Raw genomic sequence first — 21,894 nt, 5'->3', positions numbered from 1 at the left:
ACATTTCCCCTTGAGGGTGAGTCCATTGTGTGGAAGCTTATGTCCCAGGAGTGGTTTTGTTCCCCAGAGGGCAGTGGCTCTTACGCTGAGTAATCGCACTTCCCCTGAGGGTGTCTCAGCGGTTCAGAATGACATCCCTATGCTTTGTCGGCGGGGAGGTGGCTCAGCGGGGAAGTTCAAGGCCCATACGAGGGGGTTTGCTGGACGGCCGTGCTCTTTGTGCTGATGCCCGTGAGCTCTGAAGGCATCTGTGCCACCATGCATTCACGTTTGGCTGTGGACACACAGACATGATGGGCAGCAAATGAAATGTTGAGGGGAGATATAGCACACATCGCTGGGCGGTATCACCCTTTCTCTCTGTGCGCCCGTTACCTTTCTCAAATATCCCTGTGTTCTGTCACCCTGAGGCAGGTGGTGGAGTGCCAGGGAACAAACGCCTGCAGCAGCATGGGGCCCTCTGTACAGTCCTTGATACCTGGCGAAGTAAGGACAGTGCGGCAAGGTGAGGCAAGGCGAGGTGAGTCTCAGAGTGTTTTTGGCGTGAAGTCTTTGAGGATCCTCGTAGGAACCTTGTGGTGGTGAGCAGAATTTCTTTGCAGAAACGTAGATGTTTGGCCACGGGGACTTGTGCACTGAGACTACACCTCACCTTCTTGGCTCTTCCAGGGGCACCCCAGATCCGATGCCATGATCCTTAGCTCCATTTCCAGCCCCGTGGGTCGGCTCTGATCGCTCCTGACTGCTGACATTATTGAGATCGTTGGCTGCCCCGCGGTGGAGCCTGCGACTTTGAACATGCAGCCTTTGAGCAGGTGCGTGGATTGATGATGACTCCCATAAATGCACTGCTTGGAAATCTGAACAAAACGAATGGGTCTCAGGTTTCTCCGAGTTCATGTCACTGACGGGCCCAGGGTGCGAAAATACAAGGCGCCAGGGCAAGTTACCCTAGTTGCCGCAAGGGTTTGCCCTGCCAGTTTGGGCATCGGAATATCTGCAATGCCAATAGTATTCTGTGTGATCCAAGAGTATCGCCTCTGGCTCGACAAGGTTCCTGGTGGAAACCTTGTGGTGGAAAATGGAACTTCTTTGAAGAACCCTAATTGTTTGGCCACGGGGACTTGTGCACCAAGACTACACCCTCACATACTGGGCTCTTCCTGGGGCACCCGAGCTCCGATGCCCTGAGACTTGGGTGCACTTCCTGCCCCGTGGCTCGAGTCTGGCAGCTCCCTACTGCTGAGATGATAGAGCTCCCTAGCAGTCCGCCATGGAGGCTGCGACTTTGCACGTCCAGCTTTTGAGCAGGTGCGTGGATCGGTGATGACTCCCATAAATGCATTCCTTGGAAATCTAAACAAAATGAATGAGCAATACCTACCGTCTTCTCATCCTCACTGAGGTCCAGCACGTGGCTCCCAAAGGAAAGGTAGGGAGAGGTCCATGTCGCATGTGCTACTGTGGGCGTACGCAGCAACATTGTTCAAGTTGAGGGTGGCGGGCTTCTCGTGCGGAAAGAGCCAAGTGGAAAGGAGCCTGTGATGTCCATCCACGTGGGAAATCTAAAGACAACTTGACGTCTCTGGGCACCTGAGTCTAGCCAGGACTGCCATCCCCTGCCGCGGTCAGCGTGCGGGTGCGAAAGGAAGCGTGAGCCACTGGTGTTCCTCTGGCCTGCCATTGAGATCTACAGGCCACCCTCGAGCCCAGGTCGTTGCCTTGTTCCCGCAAGGAAACAGAAGTCTCTGCACTCAGGGTCAGAGAAGGAGTCCTGGCCAGGCCAGCCTTCTTTGTCATGTTCAGCTTGGGAGATGGGATGCAGTTTAGGTTTGCCCTGATGGTCGGGGGAAATCAAATGGGCCACTGTCCCCGGGATTTGGGCGACGCTGATGGCTCCTCCTTGGGTTGTGTCCTGCTTGTGTGTTGTGTGGAGAGGTTGGAAAATGCCTTAGGCAAATCCAGGGGATATCAAGCTACTTAGGTGAGGGGTGGCTCTGGCACCTTGCCGTGAGACGTTTGGATCCTGGTGGAGACAGGAAGGCAAGGCGATCGGGAAATACACGTGAGAGTCTTGGCTAAGCCCACAGGCTTACTGTTGGGTGGATAGATGGTCGGTGGACATAGGGTTCCCAGAACTCTTTTGGGATATCTTCAGGAGCATTTGGAGGCCCGTGTACGGAAGGAATACAGGTGCACATTCGTGGACCATCCCACCCTTTTCCTCCCCTTTGTCAAAGTGCTTCACGGCGGGTCCTTGTTCCAGCGAATGGTTGCCTTCACGGCACAGTATGGTGTCTTCTCACTGGGACCGATTTGGAGGCGTTGGGATGTTTTGTCCCTGTGTGGCCTCATTGCCCCTATGTTGAAGGTGTGAAGGTGTTCCTTAGGATATGCCAGCGTCATTGCTGTACCCAGTCCGCATAGCATTCCCTGAGGTTTGGAGCTCTTCCCGGAGGTCATTGGGCCCAACCATGCAGAAAGAAGGGAGTCGGCTGCCAAGCAAAGGCTACAGGTTTAAGGGCTGGAGTGAATGTGTGCTGCAGGGGTCATTTTGTCCTGCCACCCTCTGGCGCTGCGAGCCTGTGATCTCCAGCGTGCATGGCTTCAAGCCAGAGAAGTCATGCCGGTTCAAGGGTCCAGGATGTTGGATGCGTTCTCTCATTGCATGGCTGTGGGTGACACGTTGGTTCTGGAGGACCTGGGTCCCTCGGTTTCTTCAAGGTCTTGTCCTTGAAGAGAAGAGTGCGGTTGTGCAAGGTGCTACGATAAGTTACCCATTTGCTGCAAGGGTTTGCCCCACCACTTTGGGCATTGGAATGGCTCCCATGCCATTAGCTTTGGTTGTGGTCCTAGGGAAGTTCCTCTGACTTGGCAGGAGACCAGGAAGTATGCTTGCTGTTGAGTCTCCCTTGATCAGTCCAGGGGTTACTCAGGTGCCCTTTGTCACGGGTCCCTACGAGCCGCTTTAGATGGAGGGCGTCATATTCGGCCAAGGGCCCTTCCCTTGTGGAAGATCTCTCCCCTTGAGGGCATGTCCACTGTGTGGAAGCATGAGTGCCAAGGGGGTGTTTGTTCCCCTAGAGGGCACTGGCTCTTAGGCTGAGGGGGCCCAGTTTTCCTAAGGGTGTCTCAGAGGATCGGGAAGACATCCTTTTGCTGTGATGGAGGGCAGAGTGCTCAGGGGAGGGGTTGCAAGGCCCGAGACCAGGGGCTTGTTGGTCGGCGGCGCTCTTTGTCCTGATGGCCGCACGCTCTGAAGGCGTCTGTGTCACCATCCTTTCACGTTTGGCTGCCGACACATAGCAAGATGGACAGCAAATGAAATGTTGAGGAGAGATAGAGCACACGTCGCTGGGTGGTATCGCCCTTTCCCTCGGTACGCCCGTGCACCCTCCTCAAGCATGCGTGTGTTCTCTCACCCCGAGCCAGGTGGAATGCCAGGGAAGGAAAGCAAGCAGCAGCCTGGGGCCATCCGTATAAGCCCTGATACCCGTTGAAGTGAGGACGGTGTGGCAAGGCGAGGCCAGGCGAAGGAGCCTCGGAGGGGTGTTGTCGTGCATTCCATGAGGATCCTGCTTCAACCCTTGTTGCGGTAAGCGGCACTTCTTTGCTAAACCTAAAGGTTTGGCAACGGGTACTTGTGCACCATGGCTACACCCTCTACTTCTGGTTTTTCTTGGGGAACACGAGCTTCGATGCCCTGGGAACTGGCTGCATTTTCTGCCCCGTGGCTTGGCTCTGGCCGCTTCTGTACGCTGATATGATTCAGCTCGCTGTCCGTCCCCTGGTGGAATCTGCAACTTTCCATGTCCAACTTTTGAGCATGTGCTTGGATCGATGATGACTCCCACAAATGCATTCCTTGGAAAGCTGAACAAAATGAGTGAGACATCCCTACCGTCTCCTCGTTGGAACTGAGGTCCAGCACGTGGCTCCCAAAAGGAACGCAGGCAGAGGTTCACGTTGCATTTGCTGCCGTGGGTGTCCACAGCCACGTTATTCAAGTTGAGGGTGGTGGTCATCTCATGGGGAGAAGAACCATTGGGAAAGCAGCCTGGGATGCCAATCCAGGTGGGAAGGCTTGGGACAGTGTGCCGTCTCTGGGTTCCTTCGTCTAGCCAGGATTGCTGTCCCCTGCCATGGTTCAGCAAGCAGGGAGGAGAGGAAGCATGAGCCATTGATGGTCCTGTCGCCTGCACTTGAGTGATACAGGCCGCCCCCACCTGCTGGTCATTGCCTTGTGGCCTCAAAGAAACAGAAGTCTGTATGCTCAGGGTCAGAACAGGATTCCAGGCCTAGGGCAGGCTTCTTTGTCATGTTCTGCTTGGGAGACCAGATGCAGTTTAGGTTTCTCCTGATGAGGGGAGAAATCAAATGGGCCACTGTTCCCGGGAGTTTGGCCAATATGATGGCTCCTCCGTGGGTTGTGTCCTGCTTCTGTGTGCTGTGTGAAGGGGCTGGAAAATGCCTTACTCAAGCTTGGTCATGGCAAGCTTCCTTGGTGAGGGGTGGCTCTGGCATCTTGCCATGACACGTTGGGATCCCGGTGGAGACAGAGTAAGGCAAGGCGAGCGAAAGAGACACGTGAGATGGCTGGCTAAGCCCACAGGTTTACTGGTGGGTGGATAGATCGACAGTGGCAATGGGGTTCCCGGAACACATTTGGGATTCCCTCAGGAGCATTTGGAGGCACGTGTAGGGAGGGAATACGGGAGCACATTTGTGAACTATCCCGCCTTTTTCCTCTCCTTCGTCGATTTGCTTCCTGGCGGGTCCTTGTGCCAGCGAATGGTTGCCCTCGTGGCACAGTATTGTGTCTTCTCATGGGGGCCGATTTGGAGGCCGTAGGGTGTTTTGTCCCTGTCTGGCCACGTTCCCCCTGTGTTGAAGATGTGAAGGTGTCCCTGAGGACAGCCAAGCATCGTTTCTACACCCCACCCACATAGGGCTCCCTGAGGATTGGAGCTCTTCCCGGAGGTCAGTGGGCACAAGCATGCGGAAAAAAGGGAGTAGGCTGCCAAGGAAAGGCCACAGGTTTAAGGGCAGGAGAGGGTGTGAGGTGTGGGTGTCATTTTTCCTGCCACCCGCTGGTGCGTCATAACTGTGGTATCCGGCGAGCCTGGCGACAGGCCAGACAAGTCATACCGGTTCAATTGTCTACGCTGTTGGCTGGGTTCTCTCGTTGCACAGCTCTGGGTAACAAGTTGCTTGTGGAGGACCTGGGCCTCACGGTTTCTCCAAGGTCACGTCACTGATGGGCCCGGAGTGCAAAAGTACCAGGCACCACTGCAAGTTACACAATTGCTGCAAGCATTTGCCCCGCCACGTTGGGCATCGGAATGGTTCCCATGCCATTAGCTTTGTGTGTGGGCCAAGGGTAGGTTGTCAGTCTTGGCAGCAGGCCAGGAAGTATGCCTGCAGGTGAGTCTCCATTGTTCAGTCCAGGGGTTCCTCTGGTGCGTTTTGTCACCTGTCCCTACAAGCTGCTTTTTTTAGAGGTCGTCACATTAGGCCAAGGGCCGTTCCCTTGGGGAAGATCTCAGGGACCACATTTCCCCTTGAGGGTGAGTCCATTGTGTGGAAGCTTATGTCCCAGGAGTGGTTTTGTTCCCCAGAGGGCAGTGGCTCTTACGCTGAGTAATCGCACTTCCCCTGAGGGTGTCTCAGCGGTTCAGAATGACATCCCTATGCTTTGTCGGCGGGGAGGTGGCTCAGCGGGGAAGTTCAAGGCCCATACGAGGGGGTTTGCTGGACGGCCGTGCTCTTTGTGCTGATGCCCGTGAGCTCTGAAGGCATCTGTGCCACCATGCATTCACGTTTGGCTGTGGACACACAGACATGATGGGCAGCAAATGAAATGTTGAGGGGAGATATAGCACACATCGCTGGGCGGTATCACCCTTTCTCTCTGTGCGCCCGTTACCTTTCTCAAATATCCCTGTGTTCTGTCACCCTGAGGCAGGTGGTGGAGTGCCAGGGAACAAACGCCTGCAGCAGCATGGGGCCCTCTGTACAGTCCTTGATACCTGGCGAAGTAAGGACAGTGCGGCAAGGTGAGGCAAGGCGAGGTGAGTCTCAGAGTGTTTTTGGCGTGAAGTCTTTGAGGATCCTCGTAGGAACCTTGTGGTGGTGAGCGGAATTTCTTTGCAGAAACGTAGATGTTTGGCCACGGGGACTTGTGCACTGAGACTACACCTCACCTTCTTGGCTCTTCCAGGGGCACCCCAGATCCGATGCCATGATCCTTAGCTCCATTTCCAGCCCCGTGGGTCGGCTCTGACCGCTCCTGACTGCTGACATTATTGAGATCGTTGGCTGCCCCGCGGTGGAGCCTGCGACTTTGAACATGCAGCCTTTGAGCAGGTGCGTGGATTGATGATGACTCCCATAAATGCACTGCTTGGAAATCTGAACAAAACGAATGGGTCTCAGGTTTCTCCGAGTTCATGTCACTGACGGGCCCAGGGTGCGAAAATACAAGGCGCCAGGGCAAGTTACCCTAGTTGCCGCAAGGGTTTGCCCTGCCAGTTTGGGCATCGGAATATCTGCAATGCCAATAGTATTCTGTGTGATCCAAGAGTATCGCCTCTGGCTCGACAAGGTTCCTGGTGGAAACCTTGTGGTGGAAAATGGAACTTCTTTGAAGAACCCTAATTGTTTGGCCACGGGGACTTGTGCACCAAGACTACACCCTCACATACTGGGCTCTTCCTGGGGCACCCGAGCTCCGATGCCCTGAGACTTGGGTGCACTTCCTGCCCCGTGGCTCGAGTCTGGCAGCTCCCTACTGCTGAGATGATAGAGCTCCCTAGCAGTCCGCCATGGAGTCTGCGACTTTGCACGTCCAGCTTTTGAGCAGGTGCGTGGATCGGTGATGACTCCCATAAATGCATTCCTTGGAAATCTAAACAAAATGAATGAGCAATACCTACCGTCTTCTCATCCTCACTGAGGTCCAGCACGTGGCTCCCAAAGGAAAGGTAGGGAGAGGTCCATGTCGCATGTGCTACTGTGGGCGTACGCAGCAACATTGTTCAAGTTGAGGGTGGCGGGCTTCTCGTGCGGAAAGAGCCAAGTGGAAAGGAGCCTGTGATGTCCATCCACGTGGGAAATCTAAAGACAACTTGACGTCTCTGGGCACCTGAGTCTAGCCAGGACTGCCATCCCCTGCCGCGGTCAGCGTGCGGGTGCGAAAGGAAGCGTGAGCCACTGGTGCTCCTCTGGCCTGCCATTGAGATCTACAGGCCACCCTCGAGCCCAGGTCGTTGCCTTGTTCCCGCAAGGAAACAGAAGTCTCTGCACTCAGGGTCAGAGAAGGAGTCCTGGCCAGGCCAGCCTTCTTTGTCATGTTCAGCTTGGGAGATGGGATGCAGTTTAGGTTTGCCCTGATGGTCGGGGGAAATCAAATGGGCCACTGTCCCTGGGATTTGGGCGACGCTGATGGCTCCTCCTTGGGTTGTGTCCTGCTTGTGTGTTGTGTGGAGAGGTTGGAAAATGCCTTAGGCAAATCCAGGGGATATCAAGCTACTTAGGTGAGGGGTGGCTCTGGCACCTTGCCGTGAGACGTTTGGATCCTGGTGGAGACAGGAAGGCAAGGCGATCGGGAAATACACGTGAGAGTCTTGGCTAAGCCCACAGGCTTACTGTTGGGTGGATAGATGGTCGGTGGACATAGGGTTCCCAGAACTCTTTTGGGATATCTTCAGGAGCATTTGGAGGCCCGTGTACGGAAGGAATACAGGTGCACATTCGTGGACCATCCCACCCTTTTCCTCCCCTTTGTCAATGTGCTTCACGGCGGGTCCTTGTTCCAGCGAATGGTTGCCTTCACGGCACAGTATGGTGTCTTCTCACTGGGACCGATTTGGAGGCGTTGGGATGTTTTGTCCCTGTGTGGCCTCATTGCCCCTATGTTGAAGGTGTGAAGGTGTTCCTTAGGATATGCCAGCGTCATTGCTGTACCCAGTCCGCATAGCATTCCCTGAGGTTTGGAGCTCTTCCCGGAGGTCATTGGGCCCAACCATGCAGAAAGAAGGGAGTCGGCTGCCAAGCAAAGGCTACAGGTTTAAGGGCTGGAGTGAATGTGTGCTGCAGGGGTCATTTTGTCCTGCCACCCTCTGGCGCTGCGAGCCTGTGATCTCCAGCGTGCATGGCTTCAAGCCAGAGAAGTCATGCCGGTTCAAGGGTCCAGGATGTTGGATGCGTTCTCTCATTGCACGGCTGTGGGTGACACGTTGGTTCTGGAGGACCTGGGTCCCTCGGTTTCTTCAAGGTCTTGTGCTTGAAGAGAAGAGTGCGGTTGTGCAAGGTGCTACGATAAGTTACCCATTTGCTGCAAGGGTTTGCCCCACCACTTTGGGCATTGGAATGGCTCCCATGCCATTAGCTTTGGTTGTGGTCCTAGGGAAGTTCCTCTGACTTGGCAGGAGACCAGGAAGTATGCTTGCTGTTGAGTCTCCCTTGATCAGTCCAGGGGTTACTCAGGTGCCCTTTGTCACGGGTCCCTACGAGCCGCTTTAGATGGAGGGCGTCATATTCGGCCAAGGGCCCTTCCCTTGTGGAAGATCTCTCCCCTTGAGGGCATGTCCACTGTGTGGAAGCATGAGTGCCAAGGGGGTGTTTGTTCCCCTAGAGGGCACTGGCTCTTAGGCTGAGGGGGCCCAGTTTTCCTAAGGGTGTCTCAGAGGATCGGGAAGACATCCTTTTGCTGTGATGGAGGGCAGAGTGCTCAGGGGAGGGGTTGCAAGGCCCGAGACCAGGGGCTTGTTGGTCGGCGGCGCTCTTTGTCCTGATGGCCGCACGCTCTGAAGGCGTCTGTGTCACCATCCTTTCACGTTTGGCTGCTGACACATAGCAAGATGGACAGCAAATGAAATGTTGAGGAGAGATAGAGCACACGTCGCTGGGTGGTATCGCCCTTTCCCTCGGTACGCCCGTGCACCCTCCTCAAGCATGCGTGTGTTCTCTCACCCCGAGCCAGGTGGAATGCCAGGGAAGGAAAGCAAGCAGCAGCCTGGGGCCATCCGTATAAGCCCTGATACCCGTTGAAGTGAGGACGGTGTGGCAAGGCGAGGCCAGGCGAAGGAGCCTCGGAGGGGTGTTGTCGTGCATTCCATGAGGATCCTGCTTCAACCCTTGTTGCGGTAAGCGGCACTTCTTTGCTAAACCTAAAGGTTTGGCAACGGGTACTTGTGCACCATGGCTACACCCTCTACTTCTGGTTTTTCTTGGGGAACACGAGCTTCGATGCCCTGGGAACTGGCTGCATTTTCTGCCCCGTGGCTTGGCTCTGGCCGCTTCTGTACGCTGATATGATTCAGCTCGCTGTCCGTCCCCTGGTGGAATCTGCAACTTTCCATGTCCAACTTTTGAGCATGTGCTTGGATCGATGATGACTCCCACAAATGCATTCCTTGGAAAGCTGAACAAAATGAGTGAGACATCCCTACCGTCTCCTCGTTGGAACTGAGGTCCAGCACGTGGCTCCCAAAAGGAACGCAGGCAGAGGTTCACGTTGCATTTGCTGCCGTGGGTGTCCACAGCCACGTTATTCAAGTTGAGGGTGGTGGTCATCTCATGGGGAGAAGAACCATTGGGAAAGCAGCCTGGGATGCCAATCCAGGTGGGAAGGCTTGGGACAGTGTGCCGTCTCTGGGTTCCTTCGTCTAGCCAGGATTGCTGTCCCCTGCCATGGTTCAGCAAGCAGGGAGGAGAGGAAGCATGAGCCATTGATGGTCCTGTCACCTGCACTTGAGTGATACAGGCCGCCCCCACCTGCTGGTCATTGCCTTGTGGCCTCAAAGAAACAGAAGTCTGTATGCTCAGGGTCAGAACAGGATTCCAGGCCTAGGGCAGGCTTCTTTGTCATGTTCTGCTTGGGAGACCAGATGCAGTTTAGGTTTCTCCTGATGAGGGGAGAAATCAAATGGGCCACTGTTCCCGGGAGTTTGGCCAATATGATGGCTCCTCCGTGGGTTGTGTCCTGCTTCTGTGTGCTGTGTGAAGGGGCTGGAAAATGCCTTACTCAAGCTTGGTCATGGCAAGCTTCCTTGGTGAGGGGTGGCTCTGGCATCTTGCCATGACACGTTGGGATCCCGGTGGAGACAGAGTAAGGCAAGGCGAGCGAAAGAGACACGTGAGATGGCTGGCTAAGCCCACAGGTTTACTGGTGGGTGGATAGATCGACGGTGGCAATGGGGTTCCCGGAACACATTTGGGATTCCCTCAGGAGCATTTGGAGGCACGTGTAGGGAGGGAATACGGGAGCACATTTGTGAACTATCCCGCCTTTTTCCTCTCCTTCGTCGATTTGCTTCCTGGCGGGTCCTTGTGCCAGCGAATGGTTGCCCTCGTGGCACAGTATTGTGTCTTCTCATGGGGGCCGATTTGGAGGCCGTAGGGTGTTTTGTCCCTGTCTGGCCACGTTCCCCCTGTGTTGAAGATGTGAAGGTGTCCCTGAGGACAGCCAAGCATCGTTTCTACACCCCACCCACATAGGGCTCCCTGAGGATTGGAGCTCTTCCCGGAGGTCAGTGGGCACAAGCATGCGGAAAAAAGGGAGTAGGCTGCCAAGGAAAGGCCACAGGTTTAAGGGCAGGAGAGGGTGTGAGGTGTGGGTGTCATTTTTCCTGCCACCCGCTGGTGCGTCATAACTGTGGTATCCGGCGAGCCTGGCGACAGGCCAGACAAGTCATACCGGTTCAATTGTCTACGCTGTTGGCTGGGTTCTCTCGTTGCACAGCTCTGGGTAACAAGTTGCTTGTGGAGGACCTGGGCCTCACGGTTTCTCCAAGGTCACGTCACTGATGGGCCCGGAGTGCAAAAGTACCAGGCACCACTGCAAGTTACACAATTGCTGCAAGCATTTGCCCCGCCACGTTGGGCATCGGAATGGTTCCCATGCCATTAGCTTTGTGTGTGGGCCAAGGGTAGGTTGTCAGTCTTGGCAGCAGGCCAGGAAGTATGCCTGCAGGTGAGTCTCCATTGTTCAGTCCAGGGGTTCCTCTGGTGCGTTTTGTCACCTGTCCCTACAAGCTGCTTTTTTTAGAGGTCGTCACATTAGGCCAAGGGCCGTTCCCTTGGGGAAGATCTCAGGGACCACATTTCCCCTTGAGGGTGAGTCCATTGTGTGGAAGCTTATGTCCCAGGAGTGGTTTTGTTCCCCAGAGGGCAGTGGCTCTTACGCTGAGTAATCGCACTTCCCCTGAGGGTGTCTCAGCGGTTCAGAATGACATCCCTATGCTTTGTCGGCGGGGAGGTGGCTCAGCGGGGAAGTTCAAGGCCCATACGAGGGGGTTTGCTGGACGGCCGTGCTCTTTGTGCTGATGCCCGTGAGCTCTGAAGGCATCTGTGCCACCATGCATTCACGTTTGGCTGTGGACACACAGACATGATGGGCAGCAAATGAAATGTTGAGGGGAGATATAGCACACATCGCTGGGCGGTATCACCCTTTCTCTCTGTGCGCCCGTTACCTTTCTCAAATATCCCTGTGTTCTGTCACCCTGAGGCAGGTGGTGGAGTGCCAGGGAACAAACGCCTGCAGCAGCATGGGGCCCTCTGTACAGTCCTTGATACCTGGCGAAGTAAGGACAGTGCGGCAAGGTGAGGCAAGGCGAGGTGAGTCTCAGAGTGTTTTTGGCGTGAAGTCTTTGAGGATCCTCGTAGGAACCTTGTGGTGGTGAGCGGAATTTCTTTGCAGAAACGTAGATGTTTGGCCACGGGGACTTGTGCACTGAGACTACACCTCACCTTCTTGGCTCTTCCAGGGGCACCCCAGATCCGATGCCATGATCCTTAGCTCCATTTCCAGCCCCGTGGGTCGGCTCTGACCGCTCCTGACTGCTGACATTATTGAGATCGTTGGCTGCCCCGCGGTGGAGCCTGCGACTTTGAACATGCAGCCTTTGAGCAGGTGCGTGGATTGATGATGACTCCCATAAATGCACTGCTTGGAAATCTGAACAAAACGAATGGGTCTCAGGTTTCTCCGAGTTCATGTCACTGACGGGCCCAGGGTGCGAAAATACAAGGCGCCAGGGCAAGTTACCCTAGTTGCCGCAAGGGTTTGCCCTGCCAGTTTGGGCATCGGAATATCTGCAATGCCAATAGTATTCTGTGTGATCCAAGAGTATCGCCTCTGGCTCGACAAGGTTCCTGGTGGAAACCTTGTGGTGGAAAATGGAACTTCTTTGAAGAACCCTAATTGTTTGGCCACGGGGACTTGTGCACCAAGACTACACCCTCACATACTGGGCTCTTCCTGGGGCACCCGAGCTCCGATGCCCTGAGACTTGGGTGCACTTCCTGCCCCGTGGCTCGAGTCTGGCAGCTCCCTACTGCTGAGATGATAGAGCTCCCTAGCAGTCCGCCATGGAGGCTGCGACTTTGCACGTCCAGCTTTTGAGCAGGTGCGTGGATCGGTGATGACTCCCATAAATGCATTCCTTGGAAATCTAAACAAAATGAATGAGCAATACCTACCGTCTTCTCATCCTCACTGAGGTCCAGCACGTGGCTCCCAAAGGAAAGGTAGGGAGAGGTCCATGTCGCATGTGCTACTGTGGGCGTACGCAGCAACATTGTTCAAGTTGAGGGTGGCGGGCTTCTCGTGCGGAAAGAGCCAAGTGGAAAGGAGCCTGTGATGTCCATCCACGTGGGAAATCTAAAGACAACTTGACGTCTCTGGGCACCTGAGTCTAGCCAGGACTGCCATCCCCTGCCGCGGTCAGCGTGCGGGTGCGAAAGGAAGCGTGAGCCACTGGTGCTCCTCTGGCCTGCCATTGAGATCTACAGGCCACCCTCGAGCCCAGGTCGTTGCCTTGTTCCCGCAAGGAAACAGAAGTCTCTGCACTCAGGGTCAGAGAAGGAGTCCTGGCCAGGCCAGCCTTCTTTGTCATGTTCAGCTTGGGAGATGGGATGCAGTTTAGGTTTGCCCTGATGGTCGGGGGAAATCAAATGGGCCACTGTCCCTGGGATTTGGGCGACGCTGATGGCTCCTCCTTGGGTTGTGTCCTGCTTGTGTGTTGTGTGGAGAGGTTGGAAAATGCCTTAGGCAAATCCAGGGGATATCAAGCTACTTAGGTGAGGGGTGGCTCTGGCACCTTGCCGTGAGACGTTTGGATCCTGGTGGAGACAGGAAGGCAAGGCGATCGGGAAATACACGTGAGAGTCTTGGCTAAGCCCACAGGCTTACTGTTGGGTGGATAGATGGTCGGTGGACATAGGGTTCCCAGAACTCTTTTGGGATATCTTCAGGAGCATTTGGAGGCCCGTGTACGGAAGGAATACAGGTGCACATTCGTGGACCATCCCACCCTTTTCCTCCCCTTTGTCAATGTGCTTCACGGCGGGTCCTTGTTCCAGCGAATGGTTGCCTTCACGGCACAGTATGGTGTCTTCTCACTGGGACCGATTTGGAGGCGTTGGGATGTTTTGTCCCTGTGTGGCCTCATTGCCCCTATGTTGAAGGTGTGAAGGTGTTCCTTAGGATATGCCAGCGTCATTGCTGTACCCAGTCCGCATAGCATTCCCTGAGGTTTGGAGCTCTTCCCGGAGGTCATTGGGCCCAACCATGCAGAAAGAAGGGAGTCGGCTGCCAAGCAAAGGCTACAGGTTTAAGGGCTGGAGTGAATGTGTGCTGCAGGGGTCATTTTGTCCTGCCACCCTCTGGCGCTGCGAGCCTGTGATCTCCAGCGTGCATGGCTTCAAGCCAGAGAAGTCATGCCGGTTCAAGGGTCCAGGATGTTGGATGCGTTCTCTCATTGCACGGCTGTGGGTGACACGTTGGTTCTGGAGGACCTGGGTCCCTCGGTTTCTTCAAGGTCTTGTCCTTGAAGAGAAGAGTGCGGTTGTGCAAGGTGCTACGATAAGTTACCCATTTGCTGCAAGGGTTTGCCCCACCACTTTGGGCATTGGAATGGCTCCCATGCCATTAGCTTTGGTTGTGGTCCTAGGGAAGTTCCTCTGACTTGGCAGGAGACCAGGAAGTATGCTTGCTGTTGAGTCTCCCTTGATCAGTCCAGGGGTTACTCAGGTGCCCTTTGTCACGGGTCCCTACGAGCCGCTTTAGATGGAGGGCGTCATATTCGGCCAAGGGCCCTTCCCTTGTGGAAGATCTCTCCCCTTGAGGGCATGTCCACTGTGTGGAAGCATGAGTGCCAAGGGGGTGTTTGTTCCCCTAGAGGGCACTGGCTCTTAGGCTGAGGGGGCCCAGTTTTCCTAAGGGTGTCTCAGAGGATCGGGAAGACATCCTTTTGCTGTGATGGAGGGCAGAGTGCTCAGGGGAGGGGTTGCAAGGCCCGAGACCAGGGGCTTGTTGGTCGGCGGCGCTCTTTGTCCTGATGGCCGCACGCTCTGAAGGCGTCTGTGTCACCATCCTTTCACGTTTGGCTGCTGACACATAGCAAGATGGACAGCAAATGAAATGTTGAGGAGAGATAGAGCACACGTCGCTGGGTGGTATCGCCCTTTCCCTCGGTACGCCCGTGCACCCTCCTCAAGCATGCGTGTGTTCTCTCACCCCGAGCCAGGTGGAATGCCAGGGAAGGAAAGCAAGCAGCAGCCTGGGGCCATCCGTATAAGCCCTGATACCCGTTGAAGTGAGGACGGTGTGGCAAGGCGAGGCCAGGCGAAGGAGCCTCGGAGGGGTGTTGTCGTGCATTCCATGAGGATCCTGCTTCAACCCTTGTTGCGGTAAGCGGCACTTCTTTGCTAAACCTAAAGGTTTGGCAACGGGTACTTGTGCACCATGGCTACACCCTCTACTTCTGGTTTTTCTTGGGGAACACGAGCTTCGATGCCCTGGGAACTGGCTGCATTTTCTGCCCCGTGGCTTGGCTCTGGCCGCTTCTGTACGCTGATATGATTCAGCTCGCTGTCCGTCCCCTGGTGGAATCTGCAACTTTCCATGTCCAACTTTTGAGCATGTGCTTGGATCGATGATGACTCCCACAAATGCATTCCTTGGAAAGCTGAACAAAATGAGTGAGACATCCCTACCGTCTCCTCGTTGGAACTGAGGTCCAGCACGTGGCTCCCAAAAGGAACGCAGGCAGAGGTTCACGTTGCATTTGCTGCCGTGGGTGTCCACAGCCACGTTATTCAAGTTGAGGGTGGTGGTCATCTCATGGGGAGAAGAACCATTGGGAAAGCAGCCTGGGATGCCAATCCAGGTGGGAAGGCTTGGGACAGTGTGCCGTCTCTGGGTTCCTTCGTCTAGCCAGGATTGCTGTCCCCTGCCATGGTTCAGCAAGCAGGGAGGAGAGGAAGCATGAGCCATTGATGGTCCTGTCGCCTGCACTTGAGTGATACAGGCCGCCCCCACCTGCTGGTCATTGCCTTGTGGCCTCAAAGAAACAGAAGTCTGTATGCTCAGGGTCAGAACAGGATTCCAGGCCTAGGGCAGGCTTCTTTGTCATGTTCTGCTTGGGAGACCAGATGCAGTTTAGGTTTCTCCTGATGAGGGGAGAAATCAAATGGGCCACTGTTCCCGGGAGTTTGGCCAATATGATGGCTCCTCCGTGGGTTGTGTCCTGCTTCTGTGTGCTGTGTGAAGGGGCTGGAAAATGCCTTACTCAAGCTTGGTCATGGCAAGCTTCCTTGGTGAGGGGTGGCTCTGGCATCTTGCCATGACACGTTGGGATCCCGGTGGAGACAGAGTAAGGCAAGGCGAGCGAAAGAGACACGTGAGATGGCTGGCTAAGCCCACAGGTTTACTGGTGGGTGGATAGATCGACGGTGGCAATGGGGTTCCCGGAACACATTTGGGATTCCCTCAGGAGCATTTGGAGGCACGTGTAGGGAGGGAATACGGGAGCACATTTGTGAACTATCCCGCCTTTTTCCTCTCCTTCGTCGATTTGCTTCCTGGCGGGTCCTTGTGCCAGCGAATGGTTGCCCTCGTGGCACAGTATTGTGTCTTCTCATGGGGGCCGATTTGGAGGCCGTAGGGTGTTTTGTCCCTGTCTGGCCACGTTCCCCCTGTGTTGAAGATGTGAAGGTGTCCCTGAGGACAGCCAAGCATCGTTTCTACACCCCACCCACATAGGGCTCCCTGAGGATTGGAGCTCTTCCCGGAGGTCAGTGGGCACAAGCATGCGGAAAAAAGGGAGTAGGCTGCCAAGGAAAGGCCACAGGTTTAAGGGCAGGAGAGGGTGTGAGGTGTGGGTGTCATTTTTCCTGCCACCCGCTGGTGCGTCATAACTGTGGTATCCGGCGAGCCTGGCGACAGGCCAGACAAGTCATACCGGTTCAATTGTCTACGCTGTTGGCTGGGTTCTCTCGTTGCACAGCTCTGGGTAACAAGTTGCTTGTGGAGGACCTGGGCCTCACGGTTTCTCCAAGGTCACGTCACTGATGGGCCCGGAGTGCAAAAGTACCAGGCACCACTGCAAGTTACACAATTGCTGCAAGCATTTGCCCCGCCACGTTGGGCATCGGAATGGTTCCCATGCCATTAGCTTTGTGTGTGGGCCAAGGGTAGGTTGTCAGTCTTGGCAGCAGGCCAGGAAGTATGCCTGCAGGTGAGTCTCCATTGTTCAGTCCAGGGGTTCCTCTGGTGCGTTTTGTCACCTGTCCCTACAAGCTGCTTTTTTTAGAGGTCGTCACATTAGGCCAAGGGCCGTTCCCTTGGGGAAGATCTCAGGGACCACATTTCCCCTTGAGGGTGAGTCCATTGTGTGGAAGCTTATGTCCCAGGAGTGGTTTTGTTCCCCAGAGGGCAGTGGCTCTTACGCTGAGTAATCGCACTTCCCCTGAGGGTGTCTCAGCGGTTCAGAATGACATCCCTATGCTTTGTCGGCGGGGAGGTGGCTCAGCGGGGAAGTTCAAGGCCCATACGAGGGGGTTTGCTGGACGGCCGTGCTCTTTGTGCTGATGCCCGTGAGCTCTGAAGGCATCTGTGCCACCATGCATTCACGTTTGGCTGTGGACACACAGACATGATGGGCAGCAAATGAAATGTTGAGGGGAGATATAGCACACATCGCTGGGCGGTATCACCCTTTCTCTCTGTGCGCCCGTTACCTTTCTCAAATATCCCTGTGTTCTGTCACCCTGAGGCAGGTGGTGGAGTGCCAGGGAACAAACGCCTGCAGCAGCATGGGGCCCTCTGTACAGTCCTTGATACCTGGCGAAGTAAGGACAGTGCGGCAAGGTGAGGCAAGGCGAGGTGAGTCTCAGAGTGTTTTTGGCGTGAAGTCTTTGAGGATCCTCGTAGGAACCTTGTGGTGGTGAGCGGAATTTCTTTGCAGAAACGTAGATGTTTGGCCACGGGGACTTGTGCACTGAGACTACACCTCACCTTCTTGGCTCTTCCAGGGGCACCCCAGATCCGATGCCATGATCCTTAGCTCCATTTCCAGCCCCGTGGGTCGGCTCTGACCGCTCCTGACTGCTGACATTATTGAGATCGTTGGCTGCCCCGCGGTGGAGCCTGCGACTTTGAACATGCAGCCTTTGAGCAGGTGCGTGGATTGATGATGACTCCCATAAATGCACTGCTTGGAAATCTGAACAAAACGAATGGGTCTCAGGTTTCTCCGAGTTCATGTCACTGACGGGCCCAGGGTGCGAAAATACAAGGCGCCAGGGCAAGTTACCCTAGTTGCCGCAAGGGTTTGCCCTGCCAGTTTGGGCATCGGAATATCTGCAATGCCAATAGTATTCTGTGTGATCCAAGAGTATCGCCTCTGGCTCGACAAGGTTCCTGGTGGAAACCTTGTGGTGGAAAATGGAACTTCTTTGAAGAACCCTAATTGTTTGGCCACGGGGACTTGTGCACCAAGACTACACCCTCACATACTGGGCTCTTCCTGGGGCACCCGAGCTCCGATGCCCTGAGACTTGGGTGCACTTCCTGCCCCGTGGCTCGAGTCTGGCAGCTCCCTACTGCTGAGATGATAGAGCTCCCTAGCAGTCCGCCATGGAGGCTGCGACTTTGCACGTCCAGCTTTTGAGCAGGTGCGTGGATCGGTGATGACTCCCATAAATGCATTCCTTGGAAATCTAAACAAAATGAATGAGCAATACCTACCGTCTTCTCATCCTCACTGAGGTCCAGCACGTGGCTCCCAAAGGAAAGGTAGGGAGAGGTCCATGTCGCATGTGCTACTGTGGGCGTACGCAGCAACATTGTTCAAGTTGAGGGTGGCGGGCTTCTCGTGCGGAAAGAGCCAAGTGGAAAGGAGCCTGTGATGTCCATCCACGTGGGAAATCTAAAGACAACTTGACGTCTCTGGGCACCTGAGTCTAGCCAGGACTGCCATCCCCTGCCGCGGTCAGCGTGCGGGTGCGAAAGGAAGCGTGAGCCACTGGTGCTCCTCTGGCCTGCCATTGAGATCTACAGGCCACCCTCGAGCCCAGGTCGTTGCCTTGTTCCCGCAAGGAAACAGAAGTCTCTGCACTCAGGGTCAGAGAAGGAGTCCTGGCCAGGCCAGCCTTCTTTGTCATGTTCAGCTTGGGAGATGGGATGCAGTTTAGGTTTGCCCTGATGGTCGGGGGAAATCAAATGGGCCACTGTCCCTGGGATTTGGGCGACGCTGATGGCTCCTCCTTGGGTTGTGTCCTGCTTGTGTGTTGTGTGGAGAGGTTGGAAAATGCCTTAGGCAAATCCAGGGGATATCAAGCTACTTAGGTGAGGGGTGGCTCTGGCACCTTGCCGTGAGACGTTTGGATCCTGGTGGAGACAGGAAGGCAAGGCGATCGGGAAATACACGTGAGAGTCTTGGCTAAGCCCACAGGCTTACTGTTGGGTGGATAGATGGTCGGTGGACATAGGGTTCCCAGAACTCTTTTGGGATATCTTCAGGAGCATTTGGAGGCCCGTGTACGGAAGGAATACAGGTGCACATTCGTGGACCATCCCACCCTTTTCCTCCCCTTTGTCAAAGTGCTTCACGGCGGGTCCTTGTTCCAGCGAATGGTTGCCTTCACGGCACAGTATGGGGTCTTCTCACTGGGACCGATTTGGAGGCGTTGGGATGTTTTGTCCCTGTGTGGCCTCATTGCCCCTATGTTGAAGGTGTGAAGGTGTTCCTTAGGATATGCCAGCGTCATTGCTGTACCCAGTCCGCATAGCATTCCCTGAGGTTTGGAGCTCTTCCCGGAGGTCATTGGGCCCAACCATGCAGAAAGAAGGGAGTCGGCTGCCAAGCAAAGGCTACAGGTTTAAGGGCTGGAGTGAATGTGTGCTGCAGGGGTCATTTTGTCCTGCCACCCTCTGGCGCTGCGAGCCTGTGATCTCCAGCGTGCATGGCTTCAAGCCAGAGAAGTCATGCCGGTTCAAGGGTCCAGGATGTTGGATGCGTTCTCTCATTGCACGGCTGTGGGTGACACGTTGGTTCTGGAGGACCTGGGTCCCTCGGTTTCTTCAAGGTCTTGTCCTTGAAGAGAAGAGTGCGGTTGTGCAAGGTGCTACGATAAGTTACCCATTTGCTGCAAGGGTTTGCCCCACCACTTTGGGCATTGGAATGGCTCCCATGCCATTAGCTTTGGTTGTGGTCCTAGGGAAGTTCCTCTGACTTGGCAGGAGACCAGGAAGTATGCTTGCTGTTGAGTCTCCCTTGATCAGTCCAGGGGTTACTCAGGTGCCCTTTGTCACGGGTCCCTACGAGCCGCTTTAGATGGAGGGCGTCATATTCGGCCAAGGGCCCTTCCCTTGTGGAAGATCTCTCCCCTTGAGGGCATGTCCACTGTGTGGAAGCATGAGTGCCAAGGGGGTGTTTGTTCCCCTAGAGGGCACTGGCTCTTAGGCTGAGGGGGCCCAGTTTTCCTAAGGGTGTCTCAGAGGATCGGGAAGACATCCTTTTGCTGTGATGGAGGGCAGAGTGCTCAGGGGAGGGGTTGCAAGGCCCGAGACCAGGGGCTTGTTGGTCGGCGGCGCTCTTTGTCCTGATGGCCGCACGCTCTGAAGGCGTCTGTGTCACCATCCTTTCACGTTTGGCTGCCGACACATAGCAAGATGGACAGCAAATGAAATGTTGAGGAGAGATAGAGCACACGTCGCTGGGTGGTATCGCCCTTTCCCTCGGTACGCCCGTGCACCCTCCTCAAGCATGCGTGTGTTCTCTCACCCCGAGCCAGGTGGAATGCCAGGGAAGGAAAGCAAGCAGCAGCCTGGGGCCATCCGTATAAGCCCTGATACCCGTTGAAGTGAGGACGGTGTGGCAAGGCGAGGCCAGGCGAAGGAGCCTCGGAGGGGTGTTGTCGTGCATTCCATGAGGATCCTGCTTCAACCCTTGTTGCGGTAAGCGGCACTTCTTTGCTAAACCTAAAGGTTTGGCAACGGGTACTTGTGCACCATGGCTACACCCTCTACTTCTGGTTTTTCTTGGGGAACACGAGCTTCGATGCCCTGGGAACTGGCTGCATTTTCTGCCCCGTGGCTTGGCTCTGGCCGCTTCTGTACGCTGATATGATTCAGCTCGCTGTCCGTCCCCTGGTGGAATCTGCAACTTTCCATGTCCAACTTTTGAGCATGTGCTTGGATCGATGATGACTCCCACAAATGCATTCCTTGGAAAGCTGAACAAAATGAGTGAGACATCCCTACCGTCTCCTCGTTGGAACTGAGGTCCAGCACGTGGCTCCCAAAAGGAAAGCAGGCAGAGGTTCACGTTGCATTTGCTGCCGTGGGTGTCCACAGCCACGTTATTCAAGTTGAGGGTGGTGGTCATCTCATGGGGAGAAGAACCATTGGGAAAGCAGCCTGGGATGCCAATCCAGGTGGGAAGGCTTGGGACAGTGTGCCGTCTCTGGGTTCCTTCGTCTAGCCAGGATTGCTGTCCCCTGCCATGGTTCAGCAAGCAGGGAGGAGAGGAAGCATGAGCCATTGATGGTCCTGTCGCCTGCACTTGAGTGATACAGGCCGCCCCCACCTGCTGGTCATTGCCTTGTGGCCTCAAAGAAACAGAAGTCTGTATGCTCAGGGTCAGAACAGGATTCCAGGCCTAGGGCAGGCTTCTTTGTCATGTTCTGCTTGGGAGACCAGATGCAGTTTAGGTTTCTCCTGATGAGGGGAGAAATCAAATGGGCCACTGTTCCCGGGAGTTTGGCCAATATGATGGCTCCTCCGTGGGTTGTGTCCTGCTTCTGTGTGCTGTGTGAAGGGGCTGGAAAATGCCTTACTCAAGCTTGGTCATGGCAAGCTTCCTTGGTGAGGGGTGGCTCTGGCATCTTGCCATGACACGTTGGGATCCCGGTGGAGACAGAGTAAGGCAAGGCGAGCGAAAGAGACACGTGAGATGGCTGGCTAAGCCCACAGGTTTACTGGTGGGTGGATAGATCGACGGTGGCAATGGGGTTCCCGGAACACATTTGGGATTCCCTCAGGAGCATTTGGAGGCACGTGTAGGGAGGGAATACGGGAGCACATTTGTGAACTATCCCGCCTTTTTCCTCTCCTTCGTCGATTTGCTTCCTGGCGGGTCCTTGTGCCAGCGAATGGTTGCCCTCGTGGCACAGTATTGTGTCTTCTCATGGGGGCCGATTTGGAGGCCGTAGGGTGTTTTGTCCCTGTCTGGCCACGTTCCCCCTGTGTTGAAGATGTGAAGGTGTCCCTGAGGACAGCCAAGCATCGTTTCTACACCCCACCCACATAGGGCTCCCTGAGGATTGGAGCTCTTCCCGGAGGTCAGTGGGCACAAGCATGCGGAAAAAAGGGAGTAGGCTGCCAAGGAAAGGCCACAGGTTTAAGGGCAGGAGAGGGTGTGAGGTGTGGGTGTCATTTTTCCTGCCACCCGCTGGTGCGTCATAACTGTGGTATCCGGCGAGCCTGGCGACAGGCCAGACAAGTCATACCGGTTCAATTGTCTACGCTGTTGGCTGGGTTCTCTCGTTGCACAGCTCTGGGTAACAAGTTGCTTGTGGAGGACCTGGGCCTCACGGTTTCTC

At 55.2% G+C, this 21,894-nt stretch overlaps 12 non-coding genes across 12 annotated transcripts; all 12 read left to right on the top strand.

Annotated features, from left to right (window-relative positions):
* The first annotated feature begins 821 nt into the window (after window positions 1–821).
* LOC133085938 (small nucleolar RNA SNORD116) lies at window positions 822–915 on the top strand. The gene has a single exon (XR_009699736.1). It is a non-coding gene; the product is annotated as a small nucleolar RNA SNORD116 (small nucleolar RNA).
* Window positions 916–1,317: 402 nt separating this feature from the next.
* Window positions 1,318–1,409, top strand: LOC133086523 (small nucleolar RNA SNORD116). Its single transcript, XR_009700277.1, has one exon. It is a non-coding gene; the product is annotated as a small nucleolar RNA SNORD116 (small nucleolar RNA).
* A 2,425-nt stretch (window positions 1,410–3,834) lies between these two features.
* On the top strand, window positions 3,835–3,926 carry LOC133086145 (small nucleolar RNA SNORD116). Its single transcript, XR_009699914.1, has one exon. It is a non-coding gene; the product is annotated as a small nucleolar RNA SNORD116 (small nucleolar RNA).
* A 2,446-nt stretch (window positions 3,927–6,372) lies between these two features.
* Window positions 6,373–6,466, top strand: LOC133085937 (small nucleolar RNA SNORD116). Its single transcript, XR_009699735.1, has one exon. It is a non-coding gene; the product is annotated as a small nucleolar RNA SNORD116 (small nucleolar RNA).
* Window positions 6,467–6,868: 402 nt separating this feature from the next.
* On the top strand, window positions 6,869–6,960 carry LOC133086522 (small nucleolar RNA SNORD116). Its single transcript, XR_009700276.1, has one exon. It is a non-coding gene; the product is annotated as a small nucleolar RNA SNORD116 (small nucleolar RNA).
* A 2,425-nt stretch (window positions 6,961–9,385) lies between these two features.
* Window positions 9,386–9,477, top strand: LOC133086144 (small nucleolar RNA SNORD116). Its single transcript, XR_009699913.1, has one exon. It is a non-coding gene; the product is annotated as a small nucleolar RNA SNORD116 (small nucleolar RNA).
* Window positions 9,478–11,923: 2,446 nt separating this feature from the next.
* Window positions 11,924–12,017, top strand: LOC133085936 (small nucleolar RNA SNORD116). Its single transcript, XR_009699734.1, has one exon. It is a non-coding gene; the product is annotated as a small nucleolar RNA SNORD116 (small nucleolar RNA).
* Window positions 12,018–12,419: 402 nt separating this feature from the next.
* Window positions 12,420–12,511, top strand: LOC133086521 (small nucleolar RNA SNORD116). Its single transcript, XR_009700275.1, has one exon. It is a non-coding gene; the product is annotated as a small nucleolar RNA SNORD116 (small nucleolar RNA).
* A 2,425-nt stretch (window positions 12,512–14,936) lies between these two features.
* LOC133086143 (small nucleolar RNA SNORD116) lies at window positions 14,937–15,028 on the top strand. The gene has a single exon (XR_009699912.1). It is a non-coding gene; the product is annotated as a small nucleolar RNA SNORD116 (small nucleolar RNA).
* Window positions 15,029–17,474: 2,446 nt separating this feature from the next.
* LOC133085934 (small nucleolar RNA SNORD116) lies at window positions 17,475–17,568 on the top strand. The gene has a single exon (XR_009699732.1). It is a non-coding gene; the product is annotated as a small nucleolar RNA SNORD116 (small nucleolar RNA).
* A 402-nt stretch (window positions 17,569–17,970) lies between these two features.
* LOC133086520 (small nucleolar RNA SNORD116) lies at window positions 17,971–18,062 on the top strand. The gene has a single exon (XR_009700274.1). It is a non-coding gene; the product is annotated as a small nucleolar RNA SNORD116 (small nucleolar RNA).
* Window positions 18,063–20,487: 2,425 nt separating this feature from the next.
* On the top strand, window positions 20,488–20,579 carry LOC133086142 (small nucleolar RNA SNORD116). The gene has a single exon (XR_009699911.1). It is a non-coding gene; the product is annotated as a small nucleolar RNA SNORD116 (small nucleolar RNA).
* The last annotated feature ends 1,315 nt before the right edge of the window (window positions 20,580–21,894 follow it).

The sequence above is a fragment of the Eubalaena glacialis genome, chromosome 2 (genome assembly GCF_028564815.1).
Source record: "Eubalaena glacialis isolate mEubGla1 chromosome 2, mEubGla1.1.hap2.+ XY, whole genome shotgun sequence".
Taxonomy (NCBI): domain Eukaryota; kingdom Metazoa; phylum Chordata; class Mammalia; order Artiodactyla; family Balaenidae; genus Eubalaena; species Eubalaena glacialis.
This window is presented reverse-complemented; position numbering and strand designations above follow the sequence as displayed.